The sequence below is a fragment of the Heterocephalus glaber genome, unplaced genomic scaffold (genome assembly GCF_053883595.1).
Source record: "Heterocephalus glaber isolate CG9 unplaced genomic scaffold, H.glaber_assembly_v1.0 deba00001579, whole genome shotgun sequence".
Taxonomy (NCBI): Eukaryota; Metazoa; Chordata; class Mammalia; order Rodentia; family Bathyergidae; genus Heterocephalus; species Heterocephalus glaber.
In genome coordinates, this window is record NW_028258360.1 from 7,950,942 (window position 1) to 7,966,279 (window position 15,338).

A 15,338-nucleotide genomic window follows, 5' to 3' on the forward strand; every position below is an offset into this window, starting at 1 on the left:
TCTTTTTGAATGAAGTGTGTTTCTTCTATGCAGCATATTGTTGGATCTTGCTTCTTGACCCATTCTGCCATTCTATTTCTTTTGATTGGTGAATTGAGACCATTAAAATTAGTGGTCATAACTGATACATATTGACTTATCATTGTCATGACTTTTTCTTTTTGTTGGATTCTCCCCCTTTGAGTTTCATTTCTTGTCATGCCTGATGGATTCATTCTGCTGGACTTCCTGAGGTTGTGATCCTCATTGTCTTTTCCTAGAATATTGTCTAAAAGTTTTTGGAGTGCTGGTTTGGTATTCACGAAGTTCCTAAGGTACTCTTTGTCATGAAAGTGTCTTATTTCTCCATCAATTTTGAAAGATATTTTTGCAGGGTATGTCAATCTGGGTTTTCCTTTAGGGCTTGAAATATGTCACTCCAAGCTCTTCTTGCCTTGAGGGTTTGCATTGAGAAGTCTGCTGTGATTCTGATGGGCTTTCCTTTGTATGTGATTTGTTCCTTTTCTCTCACTGCTTGTAGAATTTTGTTCTTCTGTTGGGTTTCTGGAATCCTAACTATTATATGCCTGTGTGTAGATGTTTTTTGATCAAGGCTATTTGGAGTCCTATATGCCTCACTTATCTGTATGTCAAGTTTTTTCCCCCTGCTTGCAAAGTTTTCTGCCATCGCTTCTGTCAAGAGTTTTTTTTATGTTATCTGCACTCTCTCCTATTTCTTCACTGACTCTGATCAGTCTTATGTTATTCTTCTTTGCATCATACAGCAGCTGCTGGATTGATTTCTCATTGTCCCTTACTATTTTAAAGAAACTTTTCTTTTCCTGGTCACTAATTGCAATCTTATCTTCTATGTCTGAAATTCTCTTCTCACATTGGCTCATTTTGCTTTGTAGACTTTCAATGGAGTTTTTAAACTCCTGGAAATCTGTTTGCATCTCTTTTATGGATTCCATTTGTTTTCTAGGTTGAGATTCCATCATGTTCCTCAGATCCTCCATTTTTTCATCTGTGTCCTCTCTAGATTTATTAATCATGTCTTGCACTGTGGACACAATCTCTATTGTTATCTGAGAAATTATTTCTGATTTCATTTTTTCCAGATCCTCTTTTGTTGCCAGTTCAGGGAGTCCAGGTGGTTGAACATCAGATTGTTCCATCTCCTTTCCCTGTGGGGTTGCTTTAGGTGATCTGGAAATCTGGTTTTGAGACTTGTTTATGTGTCTTCTCATTTCAATGGTTTGGGTGTGTGTGTTGCTGACACCCACAAGGCTCACCTCCTTCACGCTGGGGGAGCACTCTGCTCCTTGGTGCTGAGGGCAATGGTACAGCCTGATTTAACCTTCTTATTAATGCCCCATTAGAAACAATGAAGGAAAATTGATGACTTATAAAAAATGTCTTTGTAGAAGGGAAAAGAAAAAATATGAGAAAAGGAAAAAAATGGAAACAAAGTCTTTGTAAATAGGGAAGGGATGATGGAGTAAAGGGGGGGCAGGGGAATGGGGAAAAAATAAGAACCAAGATAAATCATATAATGGTACAAGATCCCAATGATGAATGTAACTATATTTTATACCTAAAATGTGGCAATAAACTTAATGGGAAGAAAAAAAGTCTTTGTAGTTTGTGCAGCAGGGCCAAATTGTAGGCCCCTCACTGACAGGTCTTTCACTAACAACATTCCACTAAGCCTCATATGGGCCCTACTTGGCCAGGCTCACCACTGAGAATGGAAATGAAGCTTCAAAATAAGCACATTGCTACTAGGAGTGGAAAGAATAAAATCAAAGTATCCATGGTATGTGGAGGTAGCAAAGGTAAGAGTACAATGACCATAGCTGGAGAAGACAGGGATAACTCCAGACAGAAGGTGACTTCTGAGCTAAGATTTAAGAAGGAACACAATGAAACCAATTTTCGCAGCACTATTTATTAAAGAGGCTATCTTTCCTCCAGTGAGGGTGTTTGACTCCTTCGTCAAAGATGAGATGGCTGAGTGTGTCTGGAGTTATTTCTGCATCTTCTATTCTGTTCCACTGATCCTCAGGTCTGTTTTTTGCCAGTACCATGCTGTTCTTATCACAGTAGCTTTGTAATAACTTTCAACTTGGGGATTGTGATAACCCCTACCTTGTCTCTGTTGCCTACAATTGCTTTTGCTATTCTAGGTCTCTTCTTGTTCCAAATGAATGTTTGGATTATTTTCTCAAGGTCTGTGAAGTATGCTTCCGGAATTTCAATTGGAATTGCATTGAATCTATATAGCAGTTTTGGAAGTACGACCATTTTCACTATGTTGCTTCTTCCTAAGGGCATCCCAGAGAAAGAAAACAGGTGACAAGATGCAGTGGCCTCATATTCCTGTGATTGTCCTCTGCTTCAGCCATAGTCTGAATGGCCTAAGGTTTCAGTTCAGGCTCTGCTTTGATTTGCAGCCTTCACCTTTTGTAAACTCAAAAAAGCTTATAGGTGACCATAAAATAGCAACATATTGATTAAATCTGTTTTTCTTATGAAAGCTTAGGCCAAAATGAAAAGAAATTGCATATATCAGAACACTTGGCTGGTTGGGAGCAATGGTACAGATTCTCTTCCAAGATCGGCAAGTGTATCTAACATCTTCCCTCAAGTCCATTCCATTTCCCTACAGCATTTGCCACCCAAGGTAGACATCAGTCACCCTCCACCCTCACTCTTCTGCTGAAAGGGAATGGTGTATCTTTGGAGCACCTACAGAGTGTGTGTGCATGTGTTAGTGAAAAGGGGATGTGGAAGTCTTGCAACTACAGATTCCTTCAGAAGGGGTAGAAGGCTTGAATGGTGATGTTAGAGATGAGGAAAACTGCAAAAAGAGTGAAGGAGCATTGTCTTAAAAGAAGAACTCAACTCTGTATGCTTCCTGGACAATACATGTTCTCCAGAATCTTTATGACTTTTCAAGGCAGGCGGCGCCACCACTGAGCTAAATCCCCAGCCCCTCTTTATGCCTTTTCAAAGAGCTTCGGGTGGCCTTCATGTCAATCCCCAGCAGCTAGACCATCCTTAGCAAATGACAGCAGCTTGCTTTCACAAGTGCATTTAATATAGCATAATTTATGGATTTCAGTTTCCAAATAGGAGCCACTTATCCAGTCTGACACCTCTCCCTCCTCCTCCTTCTCCATGAGAAGTGTCAGCTGTGAGTGGAGTGGCCTCCAGCAGCACAGTGAGACCAGCAGGCAGATGTTCTTCCTCCCGCCCGGTCGGAAGGCTGGCAGATGCGACCCTCCCTGCGCTTCCCTGTGGGGCAGGTGCAGTGATAGCTGGTGCGAAGTCAACCTGCTCTAGGTCTTTTATTGAGAACCCAGTTGTCATGCTCCAACATCTGCCTAGAATTCGGTAAACTGAACAAAAGGATGATTCTGAGATAGAAGGTTGCTTGAATTCTTTTAAAGGTGCGCATTTTTGTCTACCCTGAGCATGCAGTGAGCAAACATTGCAGTCCAGGAACAGCGAGAAGGTAGAACTCACCTGGGAAGGTGACATCTCACTTCAGGCACCAGCTTCCTTCAGATGCCAGCTGCTTAATTTGCAGGTCTCAGTACAGAAATGAAAATGCCAGGCCCCTGCTAAGAAAGGATTAAGACTGTCAAGATGGCAAGAGCAAGGTGTGATGCAAGGCCTGGGCCACCTGAGTACTCCCCTGAGTGGCCACACAGGTTCTGCACCCCACAAACCAGTGCTGTCTCCAGGCTTTGACCCAGCCACATTCTGTGTTTCTGTCATGACTACTGGGTCAAGTACTGACATTCAACATCTCCTTCCTAAGCTCACTGTGCATGGACTTTGCTTCCTTTTCTCATAGTCTTGCTTGAAAGTAACAAAGTAAATGTCTTAGTTTTATTTTATTTTCTGTTGGCAGGTTATTGATTTATTTCTAGGGATAAAGGTTTCCTACAACAAATTCATAATTCTGTGACTTACAAAAAGAGATCATACATTTCCTGACAACTATAGATCATTATTCTTAGATGAGGTTTTTTTGTAATGATGCATCTAATAGTAATTTTAGAAATTATCTCCTAGCAAACCCCAACTTTTCACTGATTTGTCAATTTGAACTCAGCATTGCTGAGTAGAGAAATAATCTCCTCACTTATTAAAATATTAGAAATACAGGAAGTACAGCTTTGGAAACCAAATGCACCCCAGTTATCAGCTCTGAGCTTTATACTATGGAGACCTAGACGCCTGTGTATCAAAGCACACCCACGTGCTGTGGCATATAGACCCTATTAGCTCCTATTTCTGTATTTAACGGAAAGAAATTATTGTCCAGATTAACTAATCTGCCATGCACACATTACTTTCCTTAAAAACTATCCTGATGAATGTTTTGTATATCACAGAATTCACTGTCTCAAATGTATAATGCCTTGATATTTAGTAACTTTATCGCATGTTAAAATCATCATCAAAAATCAATTTTAGGATGCTTTCATCCATATTCTTTGTGCCCCTTTACAGTTAATCCTGTTGCCACCCTCAGCTCCAGGAAACCATTGGCCTATTTTCTGTGTCTATAATTTTCTTCTCTTTGGACATTTCATGTAAATAGAATCGTACACTTTATGTTTAGTTAGGTCTCCCTTTTTCACTTAGCATAATTCCTTTGAGATTCACAGATTATCTAGGATATGTCAGTTTACTGTCAGATTATTATTTATATGTCAGATTATGCTTTTATATTGCTAAGTAGTATTCTATTTCACAGATATATATTGGATATCCATTCCCATTTGGTGACTGTTTATGTTATTTCCATTTTGGAGGTATTTAAATAATGGACCATGAGCATCCATGTGCAAGTCTTTTTTAAAAGTTTTGACACTTAAATACAATTTATTAATAAAGAATGTTAAAATGAGCATATCAATTTAAATACAAAAATGTTTTTCAACTCGACAATCATTACTCACGTGCAAGTCTTAACATGGACTTGTGCTATTAATTCTCATGGGTAGACATGATAACTTTAAATTGGAGAAATTGCTAAACTGTTTTCTAGAGTAGGTACACCATTTTACATTTCCAGAAGAATGTTTATGCAGGTACTCATTTCTTCATATTCCTGCCAACATCTGTCCATCTCATTTATTATAACCATCCTCCTAGGCATAAAATGGTATCTTATGGCTTTAATTTGCCTGATTGCAATGATTAAAAATGTTGAACATTGTTTTATGCACTTATTAGTTATTAGTGTATGTTCTTCTGCATGTCTGTCTTTTGCCCATTTTGATTGGTTCATTGTTTTGAATTGTAAATGTTCTTGTAAATTCTTTACTTTAAATGATAAGTATTTTCTCTCCATTGTTGTTTATCTTTTAATTTTCTTAATGGTCATTTTTTAAATATAAGATGTGAATTTTCAATGTTGGTGGAGTCCAATTTATCATTTTTTCCTCTTATGCACTGTATTTTTAGTGTCATACCTAAGAAAGTGTCACCTAACTTAATATCTCTGCGAGTTTCTCGTACATTTTCTTCTACAAATTTCATCATTTCAGTGACTTCATTTCGGTCTGTGATCCACTTTGAGCTAATTTTGTGGGTGGTAGAGGTGCAGCCTCAGCCGTCTTTTTGGATATGACTGTCCAATTGCCCCAGAGCCATCTGCTGAACAGATGCATCTTCCCTCAGTGAATATTTTTGGCACCTTTGTCAAGAAAAAAATTGACTATAAATATAAATATTTATTTCTAGACTTCCAATTCTGTTCCATTTGTCCATAGGTCTATATGTACCATCTTGATTACTGAAGATTTATATTATTATATTTTGCCTTTTTCCAATTTGTTTTTCTATATATTCTGCATCTCCATATAAATTTTTAAATTTCTTTGATAATTTCTTGATGCAAAAATCCTGCTAACATTTTGGTAGAGACTGAACTGGAACTACAGGTCAATTTGAAGACAGTTGCTCTCTGGACAATACTGACTTTTTCAATCCTGACCATGGAAGGCATATCTATTCCTTTATTTATTTTTTCTTTTCTATTTCTTTCAGCAAAGAAAGAAGAAAATATTTGTGATTTATAATGTAGAATTCATTTCTTTTTGTTAAAGTTATTCATTAACATTTCTCTGACACCACTGTGAATGGGATTTTTATTCTGAATGTCACTTGTGGATTTGTCATTGCTTTTAGGCTATATCACCTTTTGGTGCATATTAGAGACAAAAAGGAATGAAGATCCCTGTGTGTGTACAGGGAGAAGGCGAGGAAAAAGTTAATATGCAAGAGGATTAGTGCACCATGTAGACATGTCTTTTAAAAGTTAAAGAAAAACGTTCTCATCTTACTTTTTCAGCCTAAATGCTGTAGAAGGCAGGGTCACGGGAAGCCGTCATGGCAGTGGAGTCCCATCTGCATCCATGCTGTCCCCAGTCCCATCTCCCACACTTGCAGGTCAACCGTGCGCTTCCCAGCAGCCCCACGGCTGTTTCTGGACAGGCGGCAGGGCTGGCTTCCAACCCTTGTTCCCTACTCACTGTCTGGAGACTTCGAATAGCCCTGCTCATCACCCAATGACCCCCACTTCCTCACCCCTACGAGGAGGTGATAAGAATCCACCCTCCTTCCCCTCCTCCTTCTCCTTTCCTCCCTTCCTTTCCTTCTCTCCTTCTCTCCTTCGGGCTTTCCTTCCTATCTAATTTCATCACTCTAGGAAGTTTGGATCCATTTGCCTGTTTGCAATAACTGTTACTGAACACTTCCTCTCAAAAACTGTGAAGCCAACCTGATTATTTCTCTCCCATTTTACCACTGTGCCCTAGTTCTGGGATAGTCTTCCAGACCCCAGTAGTGCCTCTGCAGAGGCGACCTCTAGTCTCGCCCCTGTGCCTCCCTGTTTTCCTTCCTCTTGAGCGCTTTACCACCCAGGTGCAGTTTGGGGTGGTCTAACCTCACGGGCTGACAGGTGAATGCTCAAGTGCCTGGTTTCAGTGACATTGACAGGCAGCCTCCTTACTAACCATCACTGCCATGGGACAGCTTCATCTCCCAGGTGACCCATGTGGAGAGATGCTGTCTCCCCACGTGCTTCGTGTGGAAAAGCTCAGCCAAGCAATTGTCTTCTCTAGCTCTTAAGGAATTCTGAAGAATGCTAGCTGAGCTATCTAGAAATCCAGAAAAGAAGCAAAAGAAAAAGGAAGCACTTATATTTATGCTCAGCACTCACCACCATACTGAGAATATGTGCACAACTTGGTCTCCATTTTCTTTTTAGTTCTCAGATATAATGTAGAGTGTAATATGATTGAGGCACCATCTAGATTGTGGCTAAAATGATCTAAAGATTGTAAGTTCCCAGAAATCAGTGAATAATTTCAACAAGCTGCTTAGATTTTCTCTTCTTTGCATTTTATCCAGGGGACACTGCGTCTGGATCATGCTAATGTAAAGTTGGAAACCCTAGTGCTCTGCTAGGGACAAAGGCCACCCTTTTGGGGAAGTGAGGGCTCCTCAGGACTTCACTGTCTTTCAATACAACGTGAGGAGGCTGATCCAACCAGACTTCAAGATCCCACCAGTCCAACAACTTACAGAAATATGAAACACGTCTCTGTATTAATGTCATGCAAACCTAAGCTGAAAGTGGTGGCTTCATTTTGAAAAATAATATAGGCATCTCTATGACTTAGTCTAAATCCAAATCCAGTAAGAATGGATAATGATAACTTTATCACAGCATTTTGCCATCTTCACAAATGCAAAAAGTTCAGACAATGTAATTATGAAAGGAAATTCAAAAGCCAAACTGGTCCAAATATTTTAAAATCATAGATTATTTCTCTGCCAAATTAAAAGGAGACCTATGTAGTTCTTTAGGTTATCGGTCCTTTATTTTGAATTTAGAGAGATGACCTAATGAGTTTATGTCATAATTTCTCCATCTTTTTCAATAGAAGAGTAATTGCTTGTTATTTCTCTGAGGCCCTTTCATACGTTTAGTGGTTTCAAATGATTTCAGAACCCAAATGACCATTACTCATCAAGGACAAAGTGTCCCAACACCCCTCAATGTGAAAATGTGGCTAGTTGGTTTATATGGTTAGAACTGTTAGACAAGGGTTTAAAGTTTCTTCGGTGATCTTGGTCTTCATTTCCAGCCCACAGAGGCTGGATAGAGGACATTTACTGACTTGTTCTGCATAATAAACAGAAAGTAGAACCTGGTTAACAAGGACCCGAGTTTGATCCCCGGTACAAAAAAAAAATTTTGCTCACTAGTAACAAATCACCATGTTCCTTGTAAAATGCCGATCAGGGGCACTCATTTTTGCTGAAACAAACAATGTAATTTTGCCATTTCTGTAGTAGTTTTCCTGCTGAAGCTCGTGAGGTAAGTGCTGTTATTAAGCTCACCCTTAAAACCCTCACAGCTGCCCTTTTGCATTTGTGGCTCTATTAATGTGCCTGGAAATAATTCAAAGAGGACAGAATTGTTGTCATCGTGTTAGCTATTTCTCAAGAGCAGCTAGGTGGTGCTTTTAAAATGACAGCTCATGTTCACAGTGAGATGCTCATGTCATGAAAAGAAATTAGTTATCAAGAATGTATAAGCAACTCAAGTGAGGAAGAGGATATGAACACTGTGTAAGCTGAGGTGGCATCAGGGAAGACTGGCTATGAAGCTGTCTTCCCCAGTTAGACAAGGAAGCTGATCAGTGGCATGTGGGGCATGGAGAAAGAAGCTCTCCCTGGCGGGATCAAAGGGGGATAAGGCAGGAAGGCTGGAAAGGCGAGGGCGCTGCCAACTGCCTCCCAGCATGTATCCCCCTACCCCACCCTGGCTAAGCAGGAGACTGGATCACGACCTTCGCTCAGGGCCATCGCCCCTGATAACAGAACCGGGGCACTGTGGCTAGCACTGGGAATATTCGGTTGGTTTCAGTGTTACGTGATACACCGCCATAGGGGCCTTTAAACGGTTACGTAAAACAAGGCTATTTAGATGCTTTATCATCTGTACTTTCGAAAATGATGTTTTCCAATAAATTGTTAGGGTACATATTTTATCAGACAAAATACAGTAACAGATTAATGATTCTGATTATTTTAAATTATTCAGTTTTTTCTTGTCATCCTTTTTTCTCTTCATTCTCTTTTCAAATTTGGACATTTAGAATTGGTTTTCTACTAGAATAGGTGCAGATTTACATGCTGGCGCATTAATCATTGCAAAAGCCCAACTTACTTTTAGATTTGCACATTACTTCTGCTCATCACGTATTAGGACATTGAGGTGATTCATCGTATAACTCATTAACCCTTGCCTTATCATCTCCTCTGTTGTGTTTATTCCATATTCCCTGAACTCTGAGCAGCATGAGGCTTAGGAAAGTGCCCAAGAGCTGTCCACAAACTCCTGTCTCCAGCCTCCCAGCACCTGCATGAGGGGCCGGAGCTGAGAAGTTCGTATTCGGACAGAAACGAGGTCATTTCATGGAGTCCACACTGACTCCCCTGCCTTAGTACAGCTGTCCCAGGGTTTGATGTCACCGCCCACAGTGGACTCAGAGTCATCCCAGCTGAGACAGGTCACCCTAGGGGTCTGGGCACATAGTGAAGTCTGAAAGGGTCTGGGCACATGGTGAAGCAGGACATTATGTGGTTTCACGCCCTCCTCTTTGTTTAGTCCTCTGACATTTGTTTCTCCCTATTAAACTTCCACTGACAAAACAACCATGTCTTCCATTCCACTGTTGAGAAATCTGTGTGTTTGAAGTTTCCTGGCTCAGCCCTGATAGACACAATAAAATTATTTAACTCAAGGTGGTCTCTTCAGTTTTGAAATGAAAAAAGTTTACTTGACAAGGGGATGACATTCTCTGATACACAGGGTGGTTTTAATTTTTGTTCTAGCATTACCAACATTACAATTATTTCATATAATGCCTTTAGTATTTAGTTCTATTACACAGTATTTATAAGCATACAATCATGAGTACTGATAAAATCCCCAGTCTGGGAATTCTGAAGAGCTTAACTCATTATTTTTCTTACTGAAACTTAACTGACTTTAAATAACAATATTAATGCTTTTCACCAAAATAGGTGTCCTAGCACAAAACAAGTTTACAAAAATTATTACAGAGGATTTTTATGTTTTCTGAGTAGAATTTATATGCTTCTTACTGATGGAAGTTGCAGTGCCGTGAAGGTTCACTTAGATAGCTTCAGCCCAAGATCCTTGACAGGAAGAATAATTTACTCACGGAGGAAAGACAAACAAACATTACATGTTTTACACAGACTATTGCAAATTGCAAAACCAATTTAGGATTTATCAGTGATCATAGGACCCTGTGAAAAGTGAGAGGTTCAGGGATCACATAAGTAGATCCTACTTCTGTTACCACTAAATGCTTGATGTTGGCTAACAGTCTTCCTGCTTTCTTAGTGATGAATTGACAACCAATCACCTGTTGGTCTTAGATTATTTTATCATCATTTGCTTTCATTAATGAAGGTCACTGAAATGTAGAATTGTAAATAAAGCTGTGTCTATAAGGCAAGATATGCTTATCATATCATGGAAAAGGATAGTTCTGCCTAAGCACACACCTAAATACGCACGACTCTATCATTCGAGTACAAAGGACAATATTATAGAAGAACATAAACTTCTGAAGGTAAATAAGGAGCACACAGACTATGAAGTACTCTGAAATTTGTAAATGGGATGGCATCTTACAATGGGCAAGGACACATTTGAACACTGCTGCAGGCTCCACTAGCAAAATAACAAGATCAAAGCAAAACAACATCACCTGCCATTACTTACAAACAGAGAGCTAGAGAGGTCCAAATATTTGTGTCATGAAATATCTAATGTCAGGTACTATAGAAAAGAAAAAAAGATAAGCCACATAAACTATGGGGAAAGCTCATTTTATTATAAAAAAATGTCAATTTAACACCTAGTGAATCATAGACAGTTTTAGCTGTTTGTCCCACTTGAAGTATGCCAAGAGGTATCTTTAAAACCTGTAAGGGAACACACTCTCATTTTCAGTTTCACTTTGACAAAGGCTGTGTATTTAACCCATTTTACCTGAAGCATTGAAGGCACAGACTGCTTGAGGTAAGTGGTGGAAATATTACCCAGGGCAAGTTGGACCTAAAAGACTTTGTCTAAGGCCTTAATAGGGATGAGTGGAAAGCCAATTGCTCAAAAGAGTAAATTTCCATCTAAATTAAATTCTCTCACCATAACCAGAACAAGAAAGCTTAAATTACTGCAAAGAGAACAATATTTGATGAGCAGGTCTCGAGGAGAAAGATTTGATGTCTGGGGAGACTGCAGTGCTCTCTCCCACATCCAGCCCATCTGTGGCTGGCGGAAGCAAACTCTTCAGCAATTCCACTGCCCCACTGCCAAGCCTGACCACTTTCCTGTTAACAATTGTTAAGGAAATGGGAATATTAGAAAAGAAAAATGTCCAATTGTTCAACTGACTATATCTCACTCACAGAACCCACCCCCAGGAGTTACTGGCTGACTGAGAGTGGAGGGAAAATGAGTATTTATCTAGTGGGTACGATTGTTTCATTAATGTTTTACTTTTTAAATTAAGCATTTATTACTTAGAAATTTGGAAGCAGAGGCTCATGATGGTTAATAACTGCTCAAATTCACACACCCCAAAGGTGGCTGAATTGATATTCGAAGTGAAATTTGTAATGATGCAACTCCTATTTTTTTAATTTTATTTTTAAAATGCTATAAAAGTATATATTTACAAAACGGCATATACTATGTATATCAAATGTATATGACCTGTAAACATATGCACATAGTTTAAAATGTATAAAATAATATATTTATACATACTACTGAGTCTAAGAAATTAAATTAGCGCCTCTTTGGAAGTCTCCTGAATTCTCTGAAATTGCAGCCCTCTTCTTTTGCTCAGCTGTGACAAATAAGCTGGGTTTTTTTCATCTTTTACTAAATATTCAATCCTTAATTTGTGTATCATTCACCTAGATTTATTTTTAAATGATACAAGTACTATAGCCATTTCCATTATCATATTAGGCAACATTGTTTTTAAGATATGAGTTACCTAATTCTTCAATATGTAGATTGTTTGCTTTCATTTTCCTTTTATACTGTAAACCACGCTTCCGAACAGTCAAGTGTGTGCTATCTTATGCACACCTGTAATGGGTATTTCACTAAATATATATTTGACTGGAAATGCCAGGTTATAGAATACACACAACTGTAATCTCAGATTAATGTCAAATAACGGACCAACTTGATGAATCAATTTGAAATCCCAGGAACAGATAAAGACTTCTATTTATTTCATATCCCACAAACGTTTGGTTCTGGAATACTTTCTTTACTCATCTGTGTTTATTAAGGAAACGAAAGAACATTCTAAATAACTAAAAACATCTAGTAAAAATGAACTGTTGTTACATGCAAACTAGAAAAACGCATTCATGAAAAACCCGTAAGAGAAGAAAAACTACAACTACCCAGGATTAATCCCTGAAAAATAAAGGCGAGAAGCACTTCTTTACTTTTGTAAATTGTTAGTTTCCTGGTGTATTCTACAGAGCTCCCGGTGGCACTGTCTTCACCCATCAGACTCAGGGCGCTCCTGGAAATCCCGCTCAGTTCTTTTCCTTTTCCTCCCGGAGGACAGTCGCCCTTGGCCTGCAAAGAAGGGAGGCGGAGAAGACTTCGGTGCGTGGAGCAGAGCGCGCTGCCCCACGGGGGCGCGGGGAGCCCCTCCCCAGGGCTGCGACGCGGACCGAGATGCTGGGTGACGCCACAGGGCCTGCGCAGGGACTGGGCACTGCACGGCTTCCTGGGGCAGCAGCGGTAGCCTACAGAATTCACCTCCCGGCATCTCGTCTATTTCACGTCTTGCTACTTACTCCGAAGTGTTTGGGGCTGATGCCCAAACTGCAGCACAGAGCATCTCACCCTAAAGGGGCAAACATTTGTCCTGCAGCTCCTACATTTCCTTCGGCAAGTTCACATATTTCTGTGATTACTGTTCTGGTGAATCGTTCACTGGGACCAGGCCTGGGGAGCACTAGTTACACGTCGGTCTGGTGCAGAGCGTGTTCCGACCTGACGTGGCGCGCTTGCTTACTCCCGGAAGAGGGCAGCTGCTTGGGAGCCGGAAGTGGGCGGCGACCGCCGGCCGGGCCCTGAGGACAGCTCCTCTCGCTGTGCTCTCTGCGCAGAACGCGCATCCCGGACACCCAGTCTCCCGCCGGCCTGCGCTCCCTCTGGGTTCCGCTGCCTCCCCCTGTGCGGCCCAAGCAGCACCGTCTCCGGGGTCCAGTCCCGTCCAGTCCCAGTCCCCTCACTGCGCAGGGAGGCTGTAAGCGTCCATCCCAGGGACCCAGGACCCAGGTTCCAGGCCCAGGACCCAGACCCAGGCACAGGAGGAGCCAGGCCCGGCCACTCTCCTGCCCCGGGCGCGGCCTGTGCGCTTTGCAGGCCTCGTCCAGGCCGGGGCGGGGACCTCAGAGGAAGCTGCTGCCCAAAGGTGCAGAAGGCTCAGTGTCGTCAGGGTCAAATTCACCCCTCTCTGGGCACAGGGTCCCGCGCTGCCTCCCTCGCCCCTTCCTTTCCCGGCCCCTCCGCGTTTTTCTATTAAGCGGGCACTGAGGTAGTAGGGCTTCTCTGAAGAACAGGACCGACCCGGAGTCTGCAGCCAGGCGAGGGGTCGGCCAGATGGGTTTCTGTGGTCGCCCGTGCACCCAGGAGCCAGGGACCCAGAGCTGCGGGACCACAGGGGTGAAGACCCGCGCAGGCCAACGCTGGGGTCTTGGGAGCTCTCCGGAGGTCACCAGCTCGAGCCTGCCCTGGAAGACTGAAGACACCGGATCCCTTGAGGCCAGCGTCCAGTCACCAGGTGGCAAAGGACAGACCGGCTCAGGAGTCTGGAGGGCTCCGAATCAGGCACGCTTCTTCCTTCTCCCTCTGCATCCCACCCAGGCTTCGAGCCTATTGGTTAGTAGCCCTACATCCGGCGTAGGTCTTCCCCCCTAGTTTGCTGGCCTACATGTCAATCATCCACAGACACGCCCAGAGCTTGCTTTGCCAATCTGCTAGGTGCCTCTTAATCCACTCAGGTGGGCAGTGTCCCACGAGTGATGACCACACCTGCCATTCCCTTACTCTGTGCTGTCCGGCGCAGAAGACACTGCATGGCAGGAGACCTGGGGATGCATCCCTGGGCTTGGGTAGCAGCCACCAAAAGAGAAGGCAAAGGGCATGCATTATCCACAAAGCGGCTGGGCCGGAGACACGGACCACCGCAGTGGGACACAGATGGGGAGGGCAGAATAAACCTTTGGGCATGGCGTGTTCCAACAGAGTGGTCATGAGGTCCTGATTAAAGCCACAGAGCGTAATGCTGGCATGAAACGAGAAGGGATTCACAAGGAAAGGCGATCCACGAAGGGACCCTTTTTGAGCTTTCAGGGATAATGAATAGCCGGCTGCAGCAGCGCGCTGTGCGTTGGCCACCCCTGGCCTGCGTAATGCCTCCAGCCTCACTTGCTCGAGGTCTGCTTAAAAACCGCTAACTGGCTGTCACACAGCTCAGCAGTACCTTATTTGTGCCCCACTAGGCTTGTTGTCCATGGCAACTTGGATACGGGGTCTTGATGAGTTCCCTGCTTACTTCCTGGGGACCTGAAGGCCCCTTTGCTGGAAGCCCTGGCCCTTTGCTTGAGCCTACAAAAGTCTTCTAGGTGACTGAAGTAGGATAAAAGCGTGGCATCTCTGTCTTCACATTGTGTTTGTGCCATTTGCTGTCTTAACTCTGGGTCAGCCGTCCACTCAGCTCTGCGCTAGACAGGTGGGTCCCTGAAAAGTGGCCCAAGGCTGTAACCCAGGGCTAACTGGCCTCTTGCCCATCGGAGCTGTGTGCTTCTTCTTCTGTCCCTCTTTTCTGCCTCACCCTTTTCCTCCATCAGAGGCCCCTGAAACCCAAGCACCTGCAGCCTTGGGCCTGTCTAACCCAGGGCCCAGACTCACAAGGCCGGGATGCTTTGCACAAGATAAAGGAAGGCACCAGACCCATTGAAATCCAGCAGCCTCCAAACTGGGCCGGCCATGACCAGGCAGTGGTCTAAACCCATCGCAAGAAGCATGTGGACATGCACCTCCGGCCAGTGGGATTACCAGACACCACCCACCCAGCAAATCAGTGAAAACCTGCTGCCATCCTTGTCCCAGGAGCGGAATGCCGGTCCCCTCCTTACAGCTTTGCTCTGCTGGCCTGTGTGTACCTGAGGATCCCCCACTC

General features: G+C 42.7%; 1 long non-coding RNA gene across 1 annotated transcript; it reads right to left on the reverse strand.

The window, feature by feature from the left end:
* Nucleotides 1-9,830: 9,830 nt before the first annotated feature.
* LOC110344682 (uncharacterized) lies at nt 9,831-13,146 on the reverse strand. Its single transcript, XR_002387406.2, has 3 exons — nt 12,946-13,146; nt 12,586-12,721; nt 9,831-11,445 (listed from the first exon to the last, which is right to left on the reverse strand). It is a non-coding gene; the product is annotated as an uncharacterized LOC110344682 (long non-coding RNA).
* Between the last annotated feature and the right edge of the window lie 2,192 nt (nt 13,147-15,338).